This window comes from Falco punctatus (genome assembly GCF_963210335.1).
Source record: "Falco punctatus genome assembly, chromosome: 2".
In the NCBI taxonomy this organism is placed as follows: Eukaryota; Metazoa; Chordata; class Aves; order Falconiformes; family Falconidae; genus Falco; species Falco punctatus.
In genome coordinates this window covers 29,167,930-29,195,210 of record NC_137581.1, presented here as the reverse complement: position 1 = coordinate 29,195,210, position 27,281 = coordinate 29,167,930, and the positions used below count along the sequence as shown (strand labels likewise).

At 43.0% G+C, this 27,281-nt stretch overlaps 1 protein-coding gene across 5 annotated transcripts in view; it reads left to right on the top strand.

Annotated features, from left to right (window-relative positions):
• The window catches only part of FOXO1 (forkhead box O1), an 87,881-nt gene that overhangs the window by 54,336 nt on the left and 6,264 nt on the right, over nt 1–27,281 (top strand). The window lies entirely within an intron of this gene.

Below are 27,281 nucleotides of genomic sequence, written 5' to 3'. Positions count from 1 at the left end.
TCAGAAATCTGTAGTAATACTGCGCAGTCTTAGCTATGGTTAATCAAAATGATATATTTATTCATTTAAGTGTTGATTTTTGTTTTCTCTCCTATGGTCTTGCTTTAAAAATAAATTAATAAATTAGTCCATTGTGGAAGCTATCTACTATGACAGCAATTTGCGTTTCTTTCATTAAGAAATTTATTCTATTCTGGGGGCCTGCTACAGCTTGTGGGATTTGATTCCCTTTCCCCTTTTTTTTTTCTTTCTTTTTTTTTTTTTTCTCCCCAAGGATAGACTGCACCAAACTTCCGTAATGGTAAATGAGAGAAGACGGAGATGATATTCCTTCTTTCTTGTCTTTATTTATTGGTGGCATTTAAATACACTGGGAGGTAATAAACTGAAAATGAATCACAATTTATACTGAACGTTTTCTTCAGAAACAGAAATGCTTTCAGAATGCTTACTGCAAATTAATTTGAAGGTAGTTGCTGATCTGTCTTTATTGATGGATGTTACTTTGTAATAATTCTACTTTTTCTACCTGTGTCATTTCTTTGGGAGAGAGTTCACATGCAAAACCCGCCCCCCCCCCCCCCCTTTTGTAAGTATAAACATCAAGAACGTTAATACTTGCAATCTTTCATGCTGTTTTAGGTGAACTTCCCTTACTCAAAGCGCTATTGCTTTGCCAGTGTCTACATTATCTTTTTGACCTGTGTGTTACTGTCTCTGCAGTTGTTCTTTTGCTGGGATGAGAGCCCGTGACATAAAGCTGTCCTGCAGCTCCAAAGTACCAGGAACAATGTCCCCCAGACCCCAGACGCCTGCTAACACCTTCCTTGCAAGCTGAAGCTAGAAGAGCTGGACACCCCCACCGGCAATGCACCTCTCCTCTCAGAGGAGCCTTGTGGCTGATGGGTGTCCCTTAGGACACAGAGGGAGCAAGGAGAGGCTTGCTGCTGTTTGGAGCAGAACTCCTCAGACGCATGCCCATAGCTGTCTGGGCCTGTTAAGGGTGATCTAAACTTTATCCATGCACTAGCTGAAATACAGCTTGCAGTGACTGTGTCTGAATGCTGTTTTCTGAAGCAGAGAGATGGTAACATCTCCTCAACCCATCTGCTTGTCAATTCATCCTGTGCTTTATGGAGAAGTAGTTGTTTGATAACTGTATTCTACAGGGAAAGTCCATGGTCTCCCCGAAACCTGCTCCGGAGCAGCGTAAACCAAAGCTGTGCTGGGCCAGCTCTGTTTCAAGGGGTGGATAGAGTACATTGGAGTTGCAGTGACATGGTTTTGAAAGGCTCAAACAGTGATGAGTCAGTGTCCAAGATGGTTTGGGAACATGAGGCCCCTTGTAATTTTCCATCTAAGTATCTGAAAGACTTTAGGCTTTTCATAAAATACAGAGAGTCCGATTCCTTTGGAATTGCCATGGGCCAAGCTGTCAAAAGAGCACAGAGGCAGCATGGATCAAAGTGCTGTTTAAGATGGGATATGTGGCCATCCCTCCCATGGCAGTGCTAGAGTCTGCAGGGTGTCCAAGAACACCGTCAGTGGAGACAGGCTAAGGGAGCGATCACAGAATCACAGGGCAGTTGAGGCAGGGAGGTACCTCTGGGAGATTGTCTAGTCCAGCCCCTTGCTCACAGCTGGATCTGCTAGGGCTGTGCTCGGGAGCAGGTCCAGTTGGGTTTTGAGTATCTCCAAGGGCACAGACTCCACAGCCTGCCTGGGCAACTTCTGCCGCTGTTTGACCACTGTCACAGTGTTGTGGTTTAACCCAGCAGGCAGCTAAACACCACACAGCTGGTCACTGGCTCTCCTCCCTCAGTGGGATGGGAAGAGTATTGGGAAAGAAAAAGTAAAATTCATAGGTTGAGTATAGGCAGTTTTAGTAGGACACAAACGGAAGTGAAAATGATGATGATGATAATAATGATAATAATGAAGGAATTAGAATGTACAAAACAAGCAATGTGCAATGCAGTTGCTCACCACTTGCTGACCGATGCCCAGCCAGTTCCCGAGCAGCAGCCCCCGGCCAGCTTTGCCCCTGGTTTATATGCTGAGCATGGCACCGTATGGTATGGAATAGCCCTGGGGTCAGCTGGGGTCAGCTGTCCTGGCTGTGTCCCCTCCCAGCTTCTTGTGCCCCCCAGCCCACTTGCTGGTGGGGTGGGGTGAGGTGAGAAGCTGAAAAGTCTTTGACTTGTTGCTAAGTAGCGTTTGTACTAACTAAAACATCTAGTGCATTATTAAAATTATTCTTATCCTAAATCCAAGGCACAGCACTGTACCAGCTACTAGGAAGAAAAATAACTCTGTCTCAGCTGAAACCAAGACGTCTACGGTGTTTTTTCTTAAAATAGGGAAATAGTGATCTACTAGGGAAAAGGGTAGATAGTGCCAGGGACCTGATGAGGTGTTATTATGAAAGCAAATGACTGCTTTCAATTTTGCTAAAGGATCTGAAATAAGTTTCAAACAGATTTGAGATCATTGTTGAGAAGCCAGAAGCTGCTCTGTGTTTGCACTGCAGCTCTAATCATGGGGACAACACCATGCTCATGTCCATTCACAGTGTGGTTGCAAAGATGTCACCTCATATCCCTTACTGGGCCATGCCGCATCCTGCCTAACCACCTCCTCCCCCATCCCCTCTCTATCTCATCAGATCTGAATGTCTCGTCTTCACTTTCAGGGCCTCATTTAACCTACTGTTTTTTTCCTTTCCACTTTTACTCACTCCTGTGATGTTCACACCAGCTTCTAGTTTGCCTGCATTATCTGTCTCTACGGCCTACTTAATGCATCTGTACAAAACCTGTTTTGGTGGGCTCTTGTTGGAGAGAAACCTTCCACAAAACCGCTTCATTATCCTCATTCTAAAGCCTGTTTCAAGCCTTTGTAGTGTTTTAAAGACCTTGCTAGTAGGCTGGGCTTCTGGTTTGCTCCTGCTCCTCCCTTGCAGATGTATGTTCCCTCATCGATTCAGTGTTATGCTGCTCCTGTATCACTGGTTGTCTTGCTGTATTCTCCAACCTGAGGTGGTAACCCCCTGCCTGAGAAGCCACTGTTTTTCCCCCTCTGCAGAAGGCCCTGTGGAATGGGATGCAATCCCTGTGTTGACGGGATAATACATAACACAAGAAAATGATGGTAGGTCTCTATGAGGTAGAGACCTGATGTGTTACCCAGGTGGACCTGGATGAACAGCTCCCTTGTGTAGAAAGCCCTGTGGTCCAAAGGGTACAGCCAGGTTTAAGAATTAAAGTGAAAACATGTAAAAGGGGACAATGGGAAAATGTTAAGAAGTCTTGTAAGGTGACCTCTGTTAGATGAAGAGGTCTGAACTCTTAAAAATGCTGCAGCCTGACCTTGGTTTGGGTGGGAGGGGAACAGCTGTGAGGTGATGTGATCTCTGCAAAGCTGGTCTGCATCAGTTTGGGCAGGATTATTGAGGGAGATCAGCTGGGTGAAGGCCACAGAAAATAAAATAGAGCAAGGCTGGTTGCTGGGATTTTAAAAATAACTCCACGTGTCTGTACTCCAGCGTACTCTGTCCCTGGCTTTTGGGCAGTATGCTGCCCAAATCATCCTTGTGCTTGTGGTGGCATGGAGTTGCCTGTGGTTGGGCTGGAGGCAGGGAAGAGTAATGAAGTTGCTGATGGGTTGATGCAGTCCTGTTGGCCTTGGTGTCATGACCAGCTGAATTTGGGGACCATTGGTGTACCCTGTCTTGTCTGTGGTTGTGTTTGTAATGCAAAGCACCCACCACTTGGCAAGATTAGGTGGCTGTGAGTCCAATGACTGCTGTAATAAAGTTTCTAGAAGATACTTCTCCCCCTTTCAAGAGGTGTAATATAGGTAACATCACCATATAGAGAAAGTGAGTGATCTTGTTGTATTAATAGAAAAAAAGAAAATTTTCTTTCTTTGTTCTTGTAATGTGCCATCTATCTGTGGCCTAAAGCAGAACTTTGTTCTTGCTGTGATTGAGGTACTACAAAATTAAATGACACTGAAGTCAAGAGAATCAATTTAAAAGTAAGGTCACCTTTATAGTTGGATGCAAAAAGATGTCTCATCACAGTAAATCAAACTTTGGGATATGTTAGTAGTCATACACACAGAGCAACACTTACGTGTTGGCTTTGAATATCTGAGTTCTTTTTAAGGATTGCTCTGCATTACGAAGTAACTTCGTGCTTTATCATTAAGTGTAGTGTTACACTGGTGGCTCTAAAATGCTAATTTTAATGTACTTAGTATTATTAAAAGGTTGGAATTTCTGAAAAATATATTTGTTCTTCTTATTTTTTGTTTTTATTGCAGCGCCCAGATGCAAAATTAAGAAACTTGGTAGAAGGTGATTCTTTTGCAGTTACAAGTTAGATATGCAGGAGCTCACTTGCTCGTTTTTAGCCGCTCCGTGGACAGGGGGTTTCAGGATGAGCGTGAAGCTGCTGGTGTCCTCCTGCAGGTGGTAGTTGCATGCATGTGCATGTTTCAGGGATCTGTCCTCTGTCCCTGTCCCAAATAAAGTCATCTTCAGTTTACCACTTTTTAACCTCATCCAGTTTTGCTGAACTTTGGCCCCAGTGGAGATAGGAAAGGGAGCAGTATGCAGTAAGGTCTTACCTGATCATGTTCCCATCTCTCCTGTTTAGCAGGGAACCTTATTCCCACTTCACTTGAAACCCAGAGCTTCTGAAACAGAGTTTGCATTTCTATGGGGTCCAGCAGGACTGCAGACTTGAAATTTCATATTAGTTTGTCACTGAATGGCCCTTCCCATGCTTGTCTTCTGAAGAAAAAAATATCAGGTGGAGTTGAGCTGTTTGTTCATCACTTGCCTTTGAGTCCCTGCGAGTTTTCTTGTGCTCATGTAGGTAGTTCCCTTATTCCTTATTTGAACTGTGCAAAGCTGCATGTTTTGTTTTTCTCATTTAGCCTAAGTTTTCAAGAAAGAAAAGAGACCTTCAAAGAAAAAATATTTTTTTAAATGTGATAGAAAAAATTTGCTTGAAAAAACTTTGAATTGACATGTAATACACCTTGTTGTGAGTAAGCAGGTGACGTAGTAGATCCAATGAGCACTTAAGATATAGTAAGTATTTGTGGCAAAGAGCCAGTAATTTGTACGGTCATCTGCAGATTCTGTCTGGTGATTTGACCTGCTCAAAACAAAGTTACATTGGATGAACGTTAATTCATGCCTTTGTGTGTGTGTGTGTGTGTATTTTTTTGAGAGAAATTTACTTATATGTGTTGAAGCAACAAAAAATTGCACATGACTATCCAAGGCGAATAGATGTATTTGGTCAAAATAAGATGAATATGATGGAGAACCAGTAAAATGCTGGAAAGTGGTTGAGTTACTGGAGTCATCAGCTTGATGCATTATTGTTGACTGTTTGGGGGGCAGAAACTAAGTTTTTGTCTAATTGCTATTTAAATTAATTATATGTTGAGAATAGTGTATACTCTAGATGACTACTGTGGTAACATCAACAGCTTTGTGTTTTCTTGAAAACTCAGGATCGTAAGCTGGAAGTTTACGCTATGCCAGAGAATGAATACACTTCAGTGTGGCTTTGTAATTATTATAACAAAAAATACAGGTGTGTACTGTATCTTCTGCTGTTACAAGGTGTCGAGTTTGTTGTCTGTTCCTCTTTTCACATTCCTTTGGACTCTATTATGACCAAGCTTTTAGTTTAAGCCCTGATTTTTATGTCCTCTCTTAAGCTTAAAAAAATTAAATAATTTATTAACTTCATATAGAGAGGGAAAAGTGGAGGGAAAGAAAGGAAAGGGGGGGCACTGTTTGCTTATGTGCACCAGACTGTAATGCTCTCTGACCATTAAATGTCATTATCCCATTCTTGTTTCACTTCTCCTTCCCCCATATCCATATTACATTTTTAAGTCTTTTATGCAAAATATGTCAAGCCAGTTATTTAATCATCTCAACGGAAAAGTTTGGTCTCGGTTGAGTGCTGAATTTCAAAAAATGTATATTAGCTTTTTCATCTCAGGCTAGAACTGTTAATGAGTGCCTGTCTCCTACCAAACATCACTAGCTTTGCATAGCCTTTGTGAACAGTATTTAAATATATATATATATGTGTGTGTGAAGCTGTCCATTGCCAAGGAAGGCAAGCTAACAGTGAAAGTGTTGTTGAAGGCTCTAGATTTTAGGGATTGGAAACATATTGACTAAATATGTCTTTTAAAACATTGTTTTGTTTCAAACTTGTTTCAAAATATCCTGGAATTCCCTATCAGGTCAGTAGCTGTTGACAGTAAAAACAAAGTAACACAGTAAACATGGTTGTCTGGCTGAGTAAGATTCTCAAAACCAAACAGAGCTGTGAAATTAGTGCATCCCAAACCCCAGGAATTAAGAACAAGGTCAGTACTGTCCAATGAACTTTGCTTCTGATTTCCCTTAAAAAGGGGGAGGAAGAGAAATAGCCAGTAGGTTTTAAATTTCTCCATCCCTGTTTATAAGTCTCAGACATCTGTTTCTGCCCTGGTGCAGTCATGCTCCAGTGCTCCCCCTGCTAAAGCGTGACATGTCCCTGTGCCTCAGTTGGCGTGACACCTGCCCCGGTGCTTTGGGGAGGGTGAGTGTCTTTGAGGTTGTCCCAGTTGTGCCTCGGCAGGCTGAGAGACCTGACCAGCATCCCCACATCCCCAACGACAGGCAGAGATGTCCCTGGCCCTGCTTGATAGGATGGTCCCTCTCTTGCTGCAGCTCAGAGTCCCTGTAGATAGTGGCCGTGCAGTTTTGGGGGTGCGCTGATGCTCAGGTTTGAGTCCATTGGCAGTAAAATGGCTGGTCACTCTGCAGTGTGCCATTTTCTGGGTTACACGGCCAGGACGTTGGACTTGGTGTGTTTCCCCAGTCTAAGCTTCAGCTAAATACACAAGACTTCAGAGGCTTGTGGTTAGCAAGTGTCTCATGTGTGGCGAGGCTGGGACCCTGGGGAAGGACTGCAGTGCCCTGCTAAGTGAGCATCCAGGTTTTGTTTGAATTTACCTCTTATTTTTGGAACCATGGGTGACTCATTCTTGGAACCCCGTTTTTCAGAAACCCATCTGCATGCAACGTTGCCAGGATTTCTGCTACAAATATTTTGTCATTTGCTCTTGAGACAATCTGTTGTTTCAGTCCTGGATGAAGTTCTGTAGTATGTTGCTTGAGACATCATGCAAAATATCTAAGTGGTGGTGTAATCTAGGTGAAAACACAAGGTTATACATATTTTTTTAAATAGAAAATTACTTGGTTTTATCAATGAACAAAACCTATAAAATATTTTATAGAAAACGCCCAAGATTCTAGTGCGCCTATTCCTTCCATATCTGATTGCATCAGTTGAGTTAAAAGTCAGCCACCTTTTCTTTTCCAAGGAATATTGTGGACTTCTCACATTTGGTGCTCATTTTGCTCCATCCTTTCTCACCAATTTCACATGCTCAGAGCATTCGTTGTGCCTGGAAGCCCATTTGTTTCAATTTTATTTTTTTTCCTCTGGAGACAGAGGTCATTCTTTTCACTAGTACCTCCCTTGGTGTACGTACAAAATCCTGCCTTTGCTAGACAGTGATATAGCAGAAGAGTTGCTGAGAACTTTTAGAAGTTGGAGGTTTGAAAACAAGGCTCAATCTTTACTTCTGAATGACAATTCTTACTCTTTATCAGACTTGTGTGATGCTCGACAAATCTTTGTTTCCCCTGTATATGTGTGTACAGAGACGGATGGTAGTTCAGTGTGTTGTTTTAATAACAAATGGCAGTATGCTACAAATAAATTTATTAGGGAAATACTGAATACTCAGAGTCTTACAACCAACAGTGTTGGGTTGTTAGTGTTGACCTTTCCAGTGTTGCCAACAGTGTTACCTTCTCTTGTGTGATCACTTAGGGGGCACAGGAAGATGCTGTAGGGTGGTTGCTCATGATAACACTGTGAGTAGCAAGGGGTAACTGCTGAAATTCTGTTTACTGGGATGATTATGTTTTTTTAAAAAAAAACTTCTCAGTCTTCAGGTGTTTGTATTATCCTTGTCTTTTTCTTCTAGCCCCAAAGAATAAAATGAAAAAGTCCGCTGATAAGGAAGATGTCAGGAAAACTGTTTTTTTGTCACCAAGTGGGAAAGGGGAATAAATGCACTTGCCATGGTTGATACTGGAGTGTATATGTTTACCTATTCTCGTGGCTCTCCTATTTAATTGGCAGTCTCTGAAAAGTTAATTGCCCAACCTAGCAAATGGCTTAAGATTTCAAATGAATGGAAAAAAATTCTCAGTCTTCCAAAATAGCCTCCTGGAGGTGAATCTCATGGAACCTGCAGACAGAAAGGTCCAAAACCTCAGGAAGCAGCTCCAAGATGCTATGGAAGAAAAGTTAATTAAGAGTTAGGTCAGCTTTATGTGTTTGGGAAAGCTGTTACAGATGAGGTTTCTAACCGTAAAGAGAACTCCAAAACTGGAGCATGAGTCGAGTGGTTGCCAGGTTTATTTTGGCAGAAGCAGCATTGGAGGTGGTAGCTGATGCTCAAGGTGTGCTAAGAAAAGCTCCTTTCTGCAGTGAGTGGCTTTGAGTTTGAGGAAGCTTCGCGTACTCACAAAATTCACGTAAGGTCCTTACGAATACTGCTCGTTTTGCACTTGCCCCTCTTACCGTTCCTATAGCTGGGCCTAGGAGCAGGCAAGCAGTGCTCTTTCCTTGGCCACTGCCAGGCAGTTCTTTCTCTTGGTGCTTCACTAATGCTTGTTTTGCTCTCTGGATACCATGCGCCTGGCAAGCTTTCAAGTGCTGGTAGCTCCTCTGTGCAAGAGAGGTGGGCAGGTCTGACAGCACGTAGCTTTGCTGGCGTACTTAACTTTCACTTGTCTTCTCCCTGCAAAATAAATAAATAATTGACGCGTGAAGGGGAAAAGCGTGGGAGGAAAAATGTCAGGAAATTCAAAGGTGAAGCTATTTCCTCCCTCAGTAATATTTTTCTTCTGTGTGTTGTTTCTTCTCTTCAAACAATGGGGTGAGTTTAATCCATTCTTGACCATCAGCCTTGCCATTGTTTATTCATAAATCCTTTCATGTGTGTGACGGACCTCAGGAAAAACCCACACTTCCATTATGAGCCCTCTGGGCAGGCTCTGTGTAGTACGGTGCCAGTACAGCAGGGCTCCAGTCCTTTTTTGGGGTCCCTGAGTGCCAATGAGTTAGTATTAATGGTGAAGCATATGATGTGCATGATTTAAAGGTGTAGGCTGTGAAATTTGATAACTCTGGTAAAGCTTATTTAAAAAAACCAAACAGATAAATATCCCAGATACTCAGAACAAAGATTTCTGATGTTAATTACTTTAGCGTAATGGTGTTTAACTTTTTGTGTGTGTTCATGTGTATGCACACACTTGCATTTGGGGGAAGGGGTGTTTTGCTGAAACAGGTGAAAGTTAGTTCTGTAGTATAAAACAGGAAGCAGATGGGTGCTAATTAAAGCCCTGTTGATGATAAAAGGGTGACTGAGCTTTTGAAGCAGCTGCTTTCCTAATTTTATATATAGCTGGTATGTACTTTATATAAGAGCCGGCCTCCCCACACTTCATTGTTTTCACAAAGCCGGAGGAAATGCGTGTGCATGTGCGTGCGTGCTGCCACGGCTGAGGGATGGCACTTGCAGCACTTGCTGTTTGCTTCCTTCTGTGCGCTAGAGAAAATGGTGTTTTCTGAGTGTCCGACAAAGGTGCCAGGCACCTTTTCCTCTCCCTTCTCTTCTCCCTCTGTCTTTCCATGTGCCAGTAGGGACAGGGGCTGGCGGGAGCGCCTGTTGGCAGTAGTGCTATAGATAAGGCAGGGCAGCTTACTGCCTGTTGCAGGTTTTTATGTCTTGACTCACTGGGGAGAGCAGCATCTGGGAGAGAAAGTTAACTCTTTGCAGCTATTTGTTTTTTCTCTGCTAGATTTCCGCAAAGTGCTTAACAACCACTTTGTTGACCAAACCTTTTGGTCAACAACCAAAATACCGGTGAGGGTGTCAGCCTTCTCTGTGTTTGACCTGTGATCATCATTATGGTCTTTAATCTTCACAAGTGCTCTTTATATGTCCTTTACTATCTTTTCTCTTATCTTGGGGCTCATAGGATGGATAATAAATTAATCTTCCAAAAAAACCCCAACCCCCCCCCCAAAAAAGATTCAAGCTTATTGTATCAAAATGCAGGCAAAGGAAAAATAGCACCAGGTCTTCATACAGCAGAAGTAGCAATGTTAATTGTAGTATTTTGATGCCCTCCGTAGAAAATGAGTGTTTGACAGAGAAGTGATAAGTTTCTGTTGACTTGAGTAGCCTAAGTTTTATCCATGTATTGAATTCTTGTAACCTGCTTACTGGCAGCTTTTGCTGCTGGGAATTGGTGTGGGTGAATTGGTTTCTTCATTGGGGAAAGTGACAGTGTTCAGTCCCGGTGTTGGGGATGTCATCATTCCAGAAGAAGTAAAGTAAACTTGGTGTGGGCAGGAGGAGAAAGAGGAGGAGGAAAATTTTGTCAGCAATGAGCATGAGCCCAGTTACATGCAGATTCAGGGGATGGCAGCTGTGGTGTGGAAGAGTAGCTTCTCTATGGGGAAACTCTTGCATTGGCCACATTTCTTAATGAGCAGTGCTTGGAAATCAGGATTGTATTCAGCTGAAGCTCTCGTAGGGATGCTCTCTGGGTGTCTATTTGAAGAAGCAGCCTTTCTATTTTGAAGCTGCTGCTGAGGCTGCAGGTTCCTGAATTCATTTGAAGCAGAAACTGCTTGAGTGGCAGCCTCTGCTGCTACCACCCTGTAAGCCCACGACTCCCTCCGAGGAGCCAGAAAACCCAATATGTTCAGGGAAGCATTGCCTGGTTTAGTGGCTGACATTCCTTCCTTCAGTGTCGCCGAGTGACTGGTATCTACTGTGGCTTATCAAGCAGCTATGATGAAACTGCTGTACAGTATGAGCCATGGTCTTTAAATCTTTCTCTGTTAATACTGTTAGTGGGGGTTATTCCCCCATGTCTTTTCACTCTTGTGGGAAGATGACCACAAACTGGCAGAGCTTCCTAACCTGGACTTTGCTTTTCTTTGTTCCCTTCATGTGAGGGGCTGACCAGTCTTTCTGTAAGGATGATCTCAAAAGCCTCTTGCCCCTCATAGCAGGAATGAGAGGAGGCAGCTGACAAGTCCACCTCTTTCCCTGTCCCTTGCTAACATTGCTGATGTTTTGTGGATGTCCCCTTTGAAACTGTGCGCTTTGCTACTGCATCTCTCCCTGGCTTCTGGCATCTGAAAGGAGAACCACCAGGTCCCAAAATGCATGGAAGAATGGCAATGTTGTCTTCTCCATTGGACAGTATGTCTCTTGGAGGCTTTTCTTACTCTGAAGTCATCTGGGTTGTCTGCATTTCTGGTTGTGGGCTCAAGGAGTTGTGCCGCATCACTACAACCAAAGCTATTTGCTGGAGTCTACCAGGTGCCAGAACCTGGTCTGGGAGAGCTTTTCTTCATGCACAGACTGCAGGGTTATGAATTCTCCTCTGCAGTATTGGTGTCTCAAATGTTCTTGGCTTTATGGCTCTGCAGTGTTTGTCAAGAAGCTGTTGCTGTTTGAGTGTACTTTGACATCGTACTTGAGTTAATCTCCTTTGGCCTTATCCTTTAAATCAGCCTTTTGACAAAGTCTGGGGGCTGGGTTTAATCTTAGGTGGTTCTTGCTCTTTTTCTAGAGTCAGCAACTTAAAACTGTCTATTTTCTTCTTGTAATGCAGGTGTATTTAAGCCAGGATTACAGGAAAGCCTGTGCAATCAGAGGGAGGACATTTGACTGCCACTACCTTCCCTAGCTGCCTTCTGAAGGATTTTAAAAGTATTTTTAAGGCCCCAAGAGTTTATGGGCTTTAAGCTGAGAAGAGCTACAGTAGAAAGGATCTTAACTTGCGAATAGACTTGATTAAAAAAAATAAAAATCTATGTGGTTAAGGCTATTTGAGAAGTGGGCAGCCTCTGCGGCAATGTAGAGGAGTCGTGCAAGCTGCTGCAAAAGTTGCAGCGGGCCCTTAGCTGTGCCAGGAACAATTGCCTTGTCACTGCTGCTGTCTGGCAAGTTCTTTCTTAGGGTAAAAGGCCTTTAAGCCTGCTTTAAATGTGTTTCTGTGGCTTTTATTAGCCAGCTATACTGCGTAGAAATCACTGCAGCTGTGGGATTGTACAAATCACAGACTCCTCTATGGTTCTCCAGTGTGTATCTTAATGCTTTGATTGGTCACACTCAGTCTTGAATGTTTTCACATTTGAATACTTAACAGAAACAGAGATGGAAATAGGTGAGAATTGCTAAAAAAATCTTTTTCCTGTTTAAAATACCAATTAATTTATTTTTAAGAGCTGTAGAGCACAGCGATTTGTATTTTTGTTGTCAAAATTGCTCAGCTGCTACTCTCCCTGGAAAGTCAGTCAAATGTGTTGGATGTATATGTGTGTGTGGGATGGCTGCTGTTCTTAGGCAAATGAGCAAGATAACTTTGAGCTTCCTTATCAGATGCCCTAGAGATGGCTGGTGTTGAGGGAAGTAGGCAGCAGTGGAGGAGTGAATGAGGGGTCCTTGAATAATTGACGGAAGAGGAAAAAGGAGGATTGAGCCCACGGTAGTTTTGCCAGTTTCCATTATTTGATCCTGATGTGTGCAATGTGTTAAGTGGTAGGTCCTGAACTCAGCTGATACCTTGAGAATTTCATTAAAAGGTGTGTCTAAGGGCGTACTAGACTTTGTTAAAACAGTAATTGGTGCCTAGATACCCTCAAGGTATGAGGTCCAGATCCTTCAGTCATTGCTTCAAAGCTGATTTTGGAAATACCTTTTTTACAAAGCCAGTCTTGGAAGAAATGTTCTTCTTTCCTTCAGCTCTTTCCTAGGTAAATGAGAAAGATGTAGTTAAATCAGAGCAGTTGTTAATTGTAGTCCTTTTAAGAGATACAGACTTGATCTTGCGGCAAACAGCAACTAGCTTGTAAATGTTGAGGTCAAGACTCTGCCCTCTGAGCAGATAATTATTGTGTTGTTATCTTCTCTAATTTTATTACTTATAAAAGTAATAAATATATATATATAATAATATGGGGGGAAATAGGGAGTAAGGGAAGAGGAAAGGATGGAGAAAGGGTAGGGTAGGTAAGCTTTCCTATTTTTATTTAAGGCCAAGCACTGTGAATTAGATATATTCAATAGGCTTCAGTGTAAAAGCAGATAAACTGGAATTATTTATGTTTACTCTCAACTTCTACCACTGCTTTCTTCAAGCTTCAGATACCAACTTTATCAGACAGAGGCTCCATTACAATATTGCTCTGTTGGAGAGGGCCCTTTGTTGCTTTGTCGAGCTGGCATACTTTGATTTAAAATAAAGTAGATAATGGTGATGCCTGTGTCAAGCCTGGCATACATACAACTGGTGGTGGGAGATAAAGGGAAGAAGCATTAATGCACACAGTCTTATCTTTAGGAAAACTGTTTTTCCCCCCAACTATTATTGCCCAGTTGCCAATAATTTGGCTTAGCCCAATCCCCACTTGTTATGTTTTAGGGGCTGACACAGCAACTTGGGAAGTTTACAGCTTGAAAAGTTCCATGAGCTCTTCTGATTTACAGACGATCTTCTCTTTCATGCATGTCTCCTTGTACTTCTATTTAGTTACACACTTGAAATTTGGGGATGGGGGAGGGAGTTCTGTTGTTGCTGTTTTGCCAGAAACGTTCTGCAGGTAAGTTGGTAAATGTGTTCTGCCTCCAAAAGAAGGTTATTTTTGGATGGCTGTAGCACACTGAGGTTTGCTTGGGTAGACTGTAGATGTCTGTGGGGAGAGAGAGTTACCTTGCCAAGCAAGATAACTTTATTTTTGGGTCAGAAGTCTGTATTTTCCTAGAAAATGAGATCTTTCAAAGTTCATTTTAGGGGGATCCAAAATAAGACTTCTTCAGCTGTGGTCATTCACTCTATCTTTTGCCTTTTTTGAGTTGTTTTTTGGAGCCTGTGCGCTTGGAGGACTTGAGGCATGAATATGACGTTATGTCAAAGCTCAAACTTTTAGATTTTGAAGAAGAATTTTTCACAAAGGTGGCCAAAGGAAACACGTAGTTGAACAGTCATGTTTCTTCCCTCTTATTTATTGGGATTCCTAAGACTTCTCTAACAGAGGAAAGGCGGAAATCCTGCTGCAAGAGAATTGGGTGCTTGAAAGATAATGTCCAACTTTAACCCTATAGAAAACATCCTTGAGAAATTCCTGAAATGTAGTTCTGTAATTTCTGCTTTGGCACGGAGACTGTTTTGTATGAATTGTGTGACTTTTGGAACGATGTCTCTGTTTTGTCTAATCCACAGGGCATACTCTTAGGAGTCACAATGGGTTAGTAATCATGTCCACAGCAGATCGTGATATCAGCGGCAGGGATGGCATATAGTTCAAAGGCTCTTTGTTAACTCTCTGCCTTAGTGTCAGGGTGAGCGTAGGCTAACAGTGCCTTACTGGGGCTCTGCCTCTTCCAGCTGTGTTACCTGCAGTGCCTGGGTGCATGTGAGCTGACTCCAGAAGAGCTGCTTTGGTTTTCCTATGATTTCAAAACAAACCTTCAGCAAATATGGTTACTTTATGTTCTGCTCTTTTTTTTTTTCGTGTCCTGTTTCTTGCTCCTTTGTGTTTGTGTTTTGTTCTGAGCATGCTTGTGAGCCAAACCATAGCTGTGTTTACAGGTTGCAAGGCTGTGTAAAATGATGAATTATCTTCTTGCTGTTGTAAGTCAGCAGCGGACAGGAAGAAAGTTGGAAATACTGACTAGGCAGCATATTGCTGCGTAGGCACTTAATGTTGTTACAGTGTGATATAAGTTAAAATATTGCTTATTTCCTCTTTGCTGTTCAAAACAAGCTGAAGCATGTTATGACCAGGATCTAAACAATAACTGAAAAAGTAAAAACAAATGGTTTAACAGGGAAAGGCATGGCCTGCCAAATACTCTGCGTAATTTATGACTACATGAATAATCAACAAAGAAAATACTTGAAAACACCTGACTTTCCAGGAGAATACTTCAGTTTCTTTTTACAACAAAATGAAAATGTGAAAACATTCCCTGTAATATCTTCAAAACTGAAAATAATAAAAAAAATAAACAAGAGTAGCAAGGGCTACGGTGTCTGCTGGAGTTTGTCAGCAGTTTAATGAGTCTGTGGACGTAAACCCATACATGTATCAATGACAATTATTATAAAACTTCATAAACTAACTTGGCTAGGTAAATAATATTGGAAAACATACCTCAGTAAACACACTTGCTTTTTTCTGTTTCATCCTTGTTTTTAGAGACCCTTATGTGATCCACAGAATAAATAACTTCTTGTGTCTTGACAGCTATTGCAAATGACAACCCCTACTGCTGACATTACTGCTGTTTTTAATCTGCTGTAAGTTTGTGTCCTGTAAATTATTTTTTAAAATTATTTTTTGAAATGAGCATTCTGACCTAGCAAGCCAGTTCACTCAGGAAAAGAGCTTGTGCATCTTCGGAGTTGCACAGGGAGCTGTGTTGTTTCTCTCTGAACATCTGCAAGAGGGAAAACTAAACTGCGCTACTTAAAAGAAGCAAAAGCTGTCAGAAGGAGACAAATACTGAGCAAGTCCCTGTAGAGTGTCTTAAGACTTCCTTGTTGCAGCCCTTTGAATTGATTAGGGCATTTTAGCTCCCTGTCCCAGCTGTGGTTTTGCCATAGCACTTTAGTGGACCTCTGGGGAAAGCTGGAGGAGAGCTCCTCCTCCTCCTCCTCCTTCATCTTTGGGCAAAGGCATGGGAGGGATGGGAGGCTCATGGCAGCCCTTGTGATTGCGAAGTTGGATGTTGCAGTCCTTAAATCTAAATAACTAGCCAGGCAGGCTTAGGCTGCCTGGGTACCCATTGGCTTCTCATTGCAGGGGAGTGGGAGCAATGACGGTGAAGTTTGCACCAAGTGAAGATTGTGACCTCCAGGAGAAGGGAGCCTAACTGGAAAGTTGATAAGAGCTTTTTGAGTTTGTGGGATTAGTGAAGGGGAGTGGAAGACTTTAGACTTTTCAGAAACAGTGTTTTCTTCTCTGAACTGATGAGGGTGATGGCAGTGTCCCTCCTGGGACACCTCCTGTTGCACCTGGCAGTCCCCAGTGTGCCCAGAGCCTCCTTGTGTGAGGCTCTGTCCAGGGGAATGGGAGAATGAGCGAGGTCTTCTCTGAGCAGCTACAGTGAGGCCAGCCTCCTTGCGTATAGCAAATGGAGAGAAATAGGAATGGGGAAAGATTAATTAGGACTAGTTAGCAGGAGAAAAATAATATCAAAAATGCCTAGCAAAGCTCATTTTTACATAACAGCATCCCAGTCTGGGAGCTGTCTTCGTTTTTGTCCAGTGTGGTCCTGTACCTGTTTAGCAGCAGGTGTGTATGTAAAAGGTCCTAAGCCACAAAGGTGTGGTTTATCTTCCTTTTTATTGTCCTCATTGTAATATTTTACTGTTTTTTTAAAAAAACGGATGTTTGGGTATTGTGATGAATGCTGATGCACTGGAGCTCTGACATTTTACTCCGTTAATTCCATTCTTGTCATTAAAATCATGGCTTTTTCTTGTCCTTTTTACTTTTCTTGTTTGGGGAGGAAGAAAGCAAGTAAATAAAAGGCTGACGGTTTAAGTCACTGTTGCCAGATGATATTCTATGGGAATGTGGACTTGCCAGTATGTAGATTGTAAATAGTCCTTTGATTTAATAAGGGTCTGTTAAGTGCAGAGTACAGCCTACGGTGGTGAGGGAATAGGAATGCTTCCAAAATGGGTGTGAGGGAAGAAATTACCCTTTAGTTTCCCTCCTCTGTGTGCCCAGCTTGCTCTGAGAAGTAGGACTCGGCCTCTCGTAGCCTACTGAGAGTTGTAAGCCATGTCTGGGGGTAACTTGGTTCAGAGCTGGTGCTAAACGTTTTGCAAGATTGGGTGACTGTGGCTTTATAATGCTGAACAGATGTTATAAAAACCAGCGATGAGCACCAGCATTTCTTGAAACTGCAGCCTGGAGAATGTCACGGAAAGCAGTGTTCAAGAGGGAGATGCTGGCATCAATAGTGCAACCACCCGTTAGGAGTCTTCCAGGTCCTGAGACCCTCTTGTGAGAAAATCAACTAAAACCCCTTTAAGTACAAATGCCACCTTATAAGAAAGAGGCTGGTTGCAACTGGCTGGACAGTTGAGAGGGGCATTGCATACTGGAATATAGCTCAAGGCTACAATGAAGTTTGGAGGATTTTTTTTTTTTGTGGGCATTGTAGTAGTAAATCGTGTTATATAAAATCTACTAGGCTGTGGGAGCAAGCTTGAGTTGGAAAGAGCTCTCCCAAAGAGAGTATGCTGGTGGTCTGCCATGCTTCTGTGGTGGGGGAAAAAAGTACCAAGGCAAACTGTGTTCAGAGAAGCTGAGTAGAAACACAATACCTAGTGTACTGCCTCTTTAGGATGTACGAAGAGGAGTAATTGGAAATCACTGCTTGCTTCTGCAAAATTTGAGGTAAAGAACAAGAATGAAAAACAGGACACAAAAAAAATGAACAAATACTGAACTGCATAAGGCAATATCCTTCATCTACATATTTGCAGATGATGCAGTAGTTTGAAGAGAACTTAAATCTGATCCCATTCAAAGTATTTTAATAAAAACTGAAGAAGTCTATTTTTTCTGCTAATATTTTGTTAATAAGAAAATTGTATTTTATTTTCTTTTAATATATGAGACAGCTAAAGGGAGAATTGGCTAGAGGAAAAAGAAATAGTAAAACCAGTGGCTTTATACACTGGAGAATACTCGCATACAAAAAAAAACTAACGGAAAGAGAGATGTCCCTGTCTTCTTTCCTCAGTTTCTCTTGGTTACTACAGCAGCACCAGGTGTTTACAACATTAGGTGAAATCCAGAGGGTGGTTGTTACTTTTTAAGCTGACACTGCTCCCTTAAAAACGTGAAACCTTCAGCATCTTTATCACTAGATGCAGTAAAGAGTCTCCAAAGATGCACTAAACAACAAAATTTGGCTCAACTCTGCTTTATTTTCCTTTGTGTAGCTTTGGGTACTATACTAAAATTTTGCTAGCCTATCCTTGCACTTGCTGTAGTCAAAATAAGGATCAAATGCCTAGTGAGATGTAGCATAAGATATCATTCAGCCTGTAAATGGAAGTCTTTGCCCTTCTTTTTACAAGACTTGCTGTTTCCTTCAGCCAGGGATTTCCTGTGGGGCACAGCTAACCCTGCTGCAAAGGAAGCTTGCTGCTTTCATTGACTCTTTGTTTCTGAAAAACTAGTATTCAGTGACACCCATGTCCGGAGAATTTGAGTCCTTTGCTTGCTAAAGGAAAAGACTCCCTTTGCTATGCTAGTACAAGTGTAATAAGGAGATGTATTTTTTTATTATTATTATTCCCCCCCCCCAATCTAGACAAAGACTCAGCCAACCCAACTTTTTTTATTATTGCATCTGTATACCCCACTTGGTATGTTGGTTCCCAAAGTAAGAAATACAGGCAGGCTTGGTGCCTTTCCTGCAAACAAGCGAATATCTCTCTGCTGTCCTCGTCACATCAGTTTGTGCATCGTAGGTGCAGTGCTGCAGGTATGCTTGGCTCCATCTGTAGATCCACGGGTACAAACTGGCAGCTGCTCCTTCTCCGTGTCCCCAAGGATAGGTCTGTGGTCAGCCAATGGACACTGTTGCAGGTTAAATGAGTCCTCAAGCCTCTCCAGCCACAGCTAGCCCATGGGCAGCACAGCAAATGGGGCAAGTGTCCAGTGCATCCTGTTTTGCTTCACCAGCCTCAGTTTTAACTTAGTTTCCACCATTGTTTATTTTCCACTGTTGTGGGTAGCCCATTGGGTCCTGACAATCTTTCCAACCCTTTGGGTTATCAGTGATTTTGTGAAAGCCAAGAGTCTTGATCCATGAGGATGAAGAGGTGTGGCTCCTTAGTAAAGGATCCATCTGAAACCAAACATTTAGGGTTAGTTCTGCTTGTGCCTTCTGCTTCGGTCATTGTGCAGGGCTTTTAGCATTTAACACTTATGTTGACTTCTCAGGCAGGGATCTTTCCAGTTGTTTCACTTATCCTGTTAAAGCTTTTGGAGTAATCATATCTGTTTGTGCCCCACCCCCCACCCCACCCCACCCCACTTTTTTTTTTTTTTTTAATACATTCTTGGAAGTTCTGTGCATGTCCATAAAGGCCAATGGAAAAAAAAATGAGACCTATTTTTGGACTGTGATGTTTCTCACCCCTGTGGTTTACGCAGAGGCTTTGGCCTATTTCTCACCTTACTGCTTCTTATTGGTGAGAAAGTGTTTCTAGTGCTCCTTTTAAGATGATCTGCTGGTCTAATTAGTATTGATATATTTAGCATGTATACACATTTGTACCTCTTCATTAGATCTCACAAATGTCAATAAAGGGCAGCTTAGTTTTGGAAAGAAAAAAAGGGGGAAGCTTTCTATAAACAGTGCTGTACTCTTTGTGATGAATTGGGTGTAACCGTGGAGAGTGGCAGAGGTGAAATAGGCTGTCTGTTAAACAGGAAACGAGTGATTAACATTTTTTGTCTTACTGATCATAATTATTCCCACTGGCTGAAAAAAAATAAACACCCCTGAGTCTCTCTTTGGTTGCAGAATAAAACTTTAAACTATTAGTCATTCTGGCATTGTATGGATGAACTGCTACTTGATTACTCCAAAACTGTATTTATTTATTTTAAGAAACTTTGCTTATAATTGTAAATCATGTTTCCTTTGCAATAACCTGCTTGTCCTCTGCATTCAGCTGTTACCTCTGCTGCGGTGCCTGCGTCCCCTATTCAGTTGCATTCCTGGTTGCTGTGTTAGAGCCTGCAGTGAATGTTCTAAGAGGACTGCCTGCCTGTCACAAATCACAGCAACCTTCCCCACAGCTTATTGCCCTGCAGATGACTTTAGTGGTTTTGATCCGTGTGATGAGCGCATATTAGCAGTGGTGCTGATCTTGGCTGTGCTGTCATTCAGTGTGGCATGGGAGTATCTGCAAGTGTTCTCTCGCTTACCTTTCTTGAACAAAAGATATGTACGTGTGATGGCCTATATTCTGCGGGACTGTTTTGAAAGACATTAATTGCATCACTGACATCTGTTTGTTTATTAATTGAATCTTTTACCAGCTTTTGTATGCTAGCACCTGGGACTGATGTCAGGGCACCCAGGTTATGCATGCGTCCTCCTGCTTTGCTGTTTCTGGTTACTGATGTAATTGCAGCACAGGCTGTGTGTGAAGGCCAGAGGTCTGAGAGCGCTTAAAGGGTGAGAAGGGGCCCCAGTTATAACTGGATCTTGTTGAAATGTTCCTCTTCAGTGAGGCCTTAGTATTGGCCTCCTGTGTCGGTAGTGGTCTTGGGAAATGCTTCTTCATCATAAGCGATATATGTACATATGCACACATATATATACACACACATATATATATGTTCGATAGTGTGGAAAAAAAAAGGTTATTTACAAATAAGGAGCCATTATACTTGTCAAACACTTGTTTTCCATATGCTGGAATAGAAAGCTTACAGCATCAGTTCTGTAAAAGCAGTATTAGGATTGTCTGGATCACCAAATGGGTAGTAATCCCTGCTAGCTTTGATTTTTTTTTTTTCCACCTGATGTTTATTTAGTCCCTTATTTTCTACACTCCACAACTTCTGTTCTATCCTGATGGCTATTTGCTGCTTTTTTAATTTTTTCTTTAGTTCTTGTTGTTTCCTTTCTTTCACTTCTGAAAACTAATAGATTTTAGACAAACCTGTTGGCTGTCTTGGCTTTCCAGATGATTTTACCAGGGAGGGATGAAGTTCCATTTTACAAATCCCTTTTAAAAATCTCACAGTTTTCATATGCATCTTCGTCTGTTGTTTTTCCTAATCAGTGTCACTTAGTTTCCTTGGCTTTGAAACGCTAGCAAATGTTTATATATTTGGTGTATGCTGTGTTGATATTCTATCGTGCCTGTATTGTGGTTATAGGAATAAGTGTGGTTGTAAAACAGAATATTGGCACTGATGCAGGTGATTGTTAACCTGGTTGTGGCTCTGCCTCTCTTTTGGAGGTACAGAAAGTGATAAGGGTGGTCATAAGAAGCTTTGGTTGGAGTTACCATGTGTGGAACAATATCCAGGTGTGTGCTTGCCCTGTGTGTATACTTCTCATACTATGCTTTACCTTGTTGATGGTTTTTACACTCATTCTTTCTAAATGCCTGTGTAGGGATAGTAGGCCGGTGTTACCATCTCATTAGAAATGTCCAAACTACCATTAAGGAAAAGTACTAAAAAGGACTCCACCTAGAATAAAGAGGAGGGTATCTGGGGATAGTGATTGGGAATTACTCAGATACGTGCCAGTAGAGTTGCCAGTTCTGACATGTAAGTATGCGTAGCCAAGTCCCTTAAATATCAATGTTTGGAGCTGTACGTGTGTTTTCGGTTACTACATACCATGTTCCAGAGGAGAAAGCTCCAGTGGTTGTGAAATTCCATCCAGTCCCTAGTGCCATGTGTGGCAGCAGGATGCAACCTGGAGGATGGCCAAGCCCCTTTGGTGTCCAAAGTTTTTTTAGTCTTCTACAGCTATGAGAAGGAAGCGTAGGAAAGTATAAATCTGCGGACTTAACTGCAGAATGTGCAGGACTTAAATTAATACCACTGACATGTCGTCACAGTAGACCCCCCTCTGTGCAGGAGAGACGTGTATAGTGTTGTATTGTGATAATATACGGTCTGTCCCGTTCTTGTACATTTGCTCAAATTTTATCAAATGGAACAGCCTATGAAAGAATCTCCATGTTTAGAGATGGTGTTTCATGGGTGGTGGTCCAGGATAGACTCTTGTTATGCCACCATCTGTAATGAAAAGCACAGCGAAACAGTGCAGGGTCCCTCTAGTAAGACTGAATTGTTTCTACACTTCTCCCAGCCAAACTTCTTAACTGTATAACAGTGCAGGACAAAAACGAAGTCAAAAAAGAGCACACACACACACCCCAAGAACAAAGAACCCAAAAAAGCATGAGGGAGGAAATCCTGCCCTTCCACCTTCATGCAGCTGCTGGTGGCAAATTGCCAGCATCTTCTAAATACAACTCTTCGACCTGAGGCTAAATGACATACTTTCTGTCCATGCTCTTATCTGACAATGGAGAAGGTTTCTGAGCTGTAACCAAAGAATGCTACAACTGGGTCACAAAAATAGCTATTTCATTAGCATTTGGACCTTCTGACACTGCAGCTAGATGTGTGGTTGTATTGGTGAACATTTGTGGTATCAGGAACCACATGCTTCTGAATGCAGCTAAGGCTGTTTTATGAACAAGCATGCTATCTGCTAATCAAATACTTTTGAGTGTCCAACAGTAGTTCTGAGGCAAACCCAAGCTCCATGTGCAGCATCTGCATCTGAACTTCCTGTATCTCATAGTCATTAGATGAGACAAACAGGACTGCCTTACACCAGACTGTTGTACCAATGGCAATTTTGGTACACCTGGAGTTAACAATGTTCTCTTTCCTCCTTAGCCTCCTCACCCTGCCTCTGCCAACTTGGCAGGATGGTTGGAAACCACAGCAAAGCTGGTGCAGGCAGTGTGAGTATTCCAAGGAGACCTGCCTGTTTCACAAAGTATGGTCTGCTTGGTCTTGGATAGGTGCTATGTGGTGTCCCTTGCCATGGTTAGCCCATGGCGCTGCTGTCTGGCTGTTAATGCTGAAGGAGCCCTGAGCAACTGTGCGGGTGAACTTCCTGGCCTTTGCATACTTCCCTAGGAGTGTTTTTAATGACTTCTTTTTAAAGTGGTGCTTGCCACGGAGGCTCCAAGAGAAGGGTGATTTGAACATCTGAACCTGCTGTAGAGTCCCCCTACACAGACCCTGAGAGACAGGTCTGATGTCCTCTGTAACAACATATGGAAATCCTGGGGTCTTCCTTTCTCTGCTGCAAAGCTTTTTCTTTGGTGATGTCTCCACAGAGGGACTGTGCTGGTTCTGAATCCTGCTGTAATCTGTCAGTAACAGGACACGCTAACACAGCTGGTTTGTGTGCCAGCCACCAATGATCACAGCAGACACCTCTCAACAGCGATGATGTTAGCAGATGAACTTCTCTCCTATGAGCCCTCAACCCTGACTTTTTTGCCAAGCATGTTCCTATTGCAATATTCTCCAACTATGAGTCCAAATAAATAAATAAGCAATCAGCCCCCTTTCTCTCTCTCTTTTTTTTTTTTTTTTTTTTTTTTTTTTAATTATTTTCTTTGTTTGAGTTGTGATTATCTTAGAGGGTTACGGCAGAAGAAGTCTTGAGTGTTGTATTCCCTGAAGGTTTCTCTCCAGCTTCCAAATCAGTTTCAGATACTGTTTGGAGAGACCTGAGAACTACAGTCAGATACCGTGCCGCAATCTGTGTTTGCAGCCATTTCAGCTGATGGTAGTGCAAGCTGAATAGCCACGTGCAGCCCATGCCGTTGAATTAGGTGTAGGAAGCAGTGGACTGCTGAGATGTCTTCTGAATGAAAAATTGATGGGCAGTCATTAAGCTGTTAAGAGAAATGCTTGATCTGTGTATTATGGAGGCAGTCTTGCTCTTAGAGCCTCCCACATTGTTACAGCTGCATCTGCCTCTAGAGGCCAACTCCTTCTGCCTTTGTTACTAGTTACTGGTGAATTTCTTTCCCAAGATGCCATGGTGTCTTGTATTGCAGTACACTCAGTGTGTGCACCTTGATAGCAAATCCACACATTTTTATAAAATGTATCAGCTGTTGCATCCATTCCTTGCTCTCCCTTTCAGTGGCTAACGCAGCACTGTGGCTGAATGGGTGCTGCCTGTGCCTGCCTGTGAGGGTATGAGGGTGGGAGATACCGTGGGCACTCACAGGTGCTTTTACAAAGTTTTGGTCTTGCAGCTCCCCAGGTACTCACAGATTCACAGTTAAATCCTGCTTGAGGAGGTTTGCTGTGGAGTTAAACAGGAGCTCTGCAATAGGAGCTCTGCTCTGCTCCCTCTCCCTTGCATACACCAAGGCACTGGGGGGGAGGAAGGGTGGCCAGCTGCATGGTCTTGCTTCAGTAAGTACAGGCCTACAACGTTCTCAAGTTTGACGAATCAACTGTGGGTTTGGGTGCTTTTCTTCAGTAAAACACCAAAACAATGTACTGAAAAAATAATTATATACCTCAACTTTAATTGTAATAGGGGCATGAGTTTTTTCAGCTATGAGGTTAAAATTAAGTTGCATGTTTTAGTATGAATGTCTGGGCTTTAAGTGCAGTATTAGATATTAGCAGAGCTACTCACACCCAGGGATTAAATGGCTGAGCCATTTATTTCTGTAATTGTTTTAAAACATAAAGCAGTTTGAGGTTTTTTTTTTTGTTGCTTAGAAGAGCAGCAAGCAGGGTGCTGTCGCAGCAGTGTGATTCGGCTGTAGGAAATGTTGGAAATGCAGCTGAATGATATAAACGTGTAGATTGACAGGAATAATTTTCTTGGCTTCATGGGTTTTATTAGCTGGTATGTGTTCATCATGTTGTGCTTAGGAGACACTGAGTTTGCGTATTTTGGCTCTTAAATCAGCAAGCAGCGATAAGCGTATCCACAGGTCCTGGTCCACACACCGAAGTATGACATGAAGTCGGCTTGCAGACCAACAGGAGCGGAGGCTCCCAGCACTTTATCTCAAAGGCGGAAACTCAATCCCAGGAAACACCCCACAGGTGGCAGCAGCCCTGCTGCTGTCCTCGCCAGGTTTTGATAAAATTCCAGAGCGATCTGGCATGCATCGCTGCTGCATGGAAACTTGCCTCAAAAGTCAGACGCTCGCTTTTCACATCATTCGGGCCAGGTTTTGGGAAGCTTTGCTTCGAAGTCTTGCTGAAAGCTGTGGCCAACGGTGTCTTGCAGCGTGCCGGTGCCGGCGGTGCCGCTGAGCACTCCGGCCGCTGACAGCCGCGCTGCTCCTCCGGCTGCCAAGATCCACTGCTGAAACTATACTTTTTTATCAGGTCATGTTTGCGTCTGGCAAAGATTTGTAGACACAACATCATTAACAGCAGTGCATATTTTCACAAGATTTACCTCTTCAACACTTTTTCCAAGTTAGTAAATCATAGCTTCTTTAATGTCCTGCTGGCTGCGTGAAAAACAGGAATTTATGTAACAAGCTCTGGGCCGCAAACCTTTTCCTGTTAGGAAAATTTTTTTTTCATTACTGGCAGAGCTAGGAGACAGCTCTGTTACTCAAAGAGCGACCTCAGATGTCCTCAGTACAAAAATACCAGATTATAACATTTTTGATGACTAAGGAATAGCAGCATTTTCTTAAATATTTAACACTTCTGTTGCAGAGAAGAGGGAACTGAGCCTTAGCACGATATTTTCCTTGCCTGATGTTTTTGTGTGTCTGATATGCCTATTTTGATAGTAAGCAGTAAGCCTGAGCCAGCTGGGTATGTTTACAAAATACAGTAAAGAAATGGACTGGCGCAGGAGGTTTTCTAATCAACAGAGGCGCAGAATGATTTTCTTGCGACATTTCTGGAGCTGGACTTGTGTCAGCCGGGGGGTCCAGTGGTGGCCCCGGGGTGACAACAGGGGGCTGGGCCCAGCCAGCCTGGTGGGACTTCTCAGCCAGCCCCAGTGGCCGTGGGCCACTCCGGAGGTGGATCCCAGGCTTGCCCGTCTGTCATGCTGCCTGCACCCAGTGAAAATAAAATGTCAGGGCCTTCCCCAGCACCCTATAGATAGAGGCTGAGATTTTGTTTGCAGGGTTACCTGCAGTGAAGAGATACAGTCCTGCGTTACTGAGTTAGTACGAGAATGGCTTCCTTTCAAAATTGAGTAAGGAAACAGTCAAGTTGTTGCTGGTGTTTTGTTTAACTGGGATAATTTGTTAGATGGTTCTTTGGAGGGGAAGGAGAGGTTGGAAAGGCTTCTGAGGTGAGGCACACGGTTTGGCTCCTCGCTGTGCTGCCTGAGCAGCGAGCTGCTGTGAGGCCATGTCCCGCCATCTTCTGCTGCTGAAGCTGGACCCCCGTGGGGGTAGTCTCAGGACGCTGCTGCCTGTGAGTGGTTACAGTCCTGTCACACCTCCTTGCTGCCCTCATCTGCTGGAGGTCTCTGCAGCCCCAGAATAGCTATCCCTGTTGAGCTCTGCCGGTGGCTGGGCCTGCTTTGGCTGGTTGGCTTGCTGTGGTCCACAACGTGTCATGGCCCTTGCACGGAATTTGAGACCCTTGTCTCAGGTTTGAGTCAGGCCCTGTGAGATGACTGTTTTCACCTGACAGGCCCTCCTTAAGGTCTTGGCTCCTTTTCTTCCGTCAGCTGAATGTATAGGCAGTGGGGAAAGATGTGCATCTTTGAGAAAGCCGGTCTGCGCAGGAGGATGGGTAGGGTAGAGGAGTGAAGGAGGACATTTCTGGAGATGTTGCTGTCACAGGCAGCACCCTAGGTTAGGAAATACAGCAAAAGCAGCCAGAGACCAGAGCAGTGGCTGTGTCCCTCATCCTGTGGTTTGCCTCGCAAGGCGAGCGAAGCTCCACAACCTGTATCATCCTCATGGTTTGGTGCTGTAGTGGGTCTTGAGTGTCAGATTAAAAAATCAAGGTAGATTAGGGGAAAAGGTAGGAAGACAGGAAAGAGAGACAGGGTTTTTGTAGGTCTGGCAGCCATTTAGTGTTTTGAGATAATTGGCGTACTGACCTGCTGGTCAAGATCAGCCTTACCTACTGCTTTCTGGAAACAGTCTTTCCGTTTTTGCTCCCCCGATTTTTTGTTTTTTAGAAAAACAACTTGCTAAAAACAACTAGGAATGGAAGGCAGCTACTGGTTTGCTGGTTTCTCTGTCACTGAGGTCTAATTTCTGGTTTACCCATTTCATGTGTTGCTTTGGGGTTCCCTCCCACTCGTTCTGCATGAATTGCTGTCCTAGCACAGACCGTGGGTCCCCATGTAGACTGTGCTGCTGTCCCACTCTCCTACTACCACCTATGGCTGCCAATTTCAGCGTTCTTTGAACTTGTGGCCTTTTGTTAGCAATTACGTCAAAATATAGGACAGCTCTTCTGTTGATACAAAGTTCTTTACATGTGCTCAGCAGAAAAGTACATGAGGAAAAAAATGTTTATCTA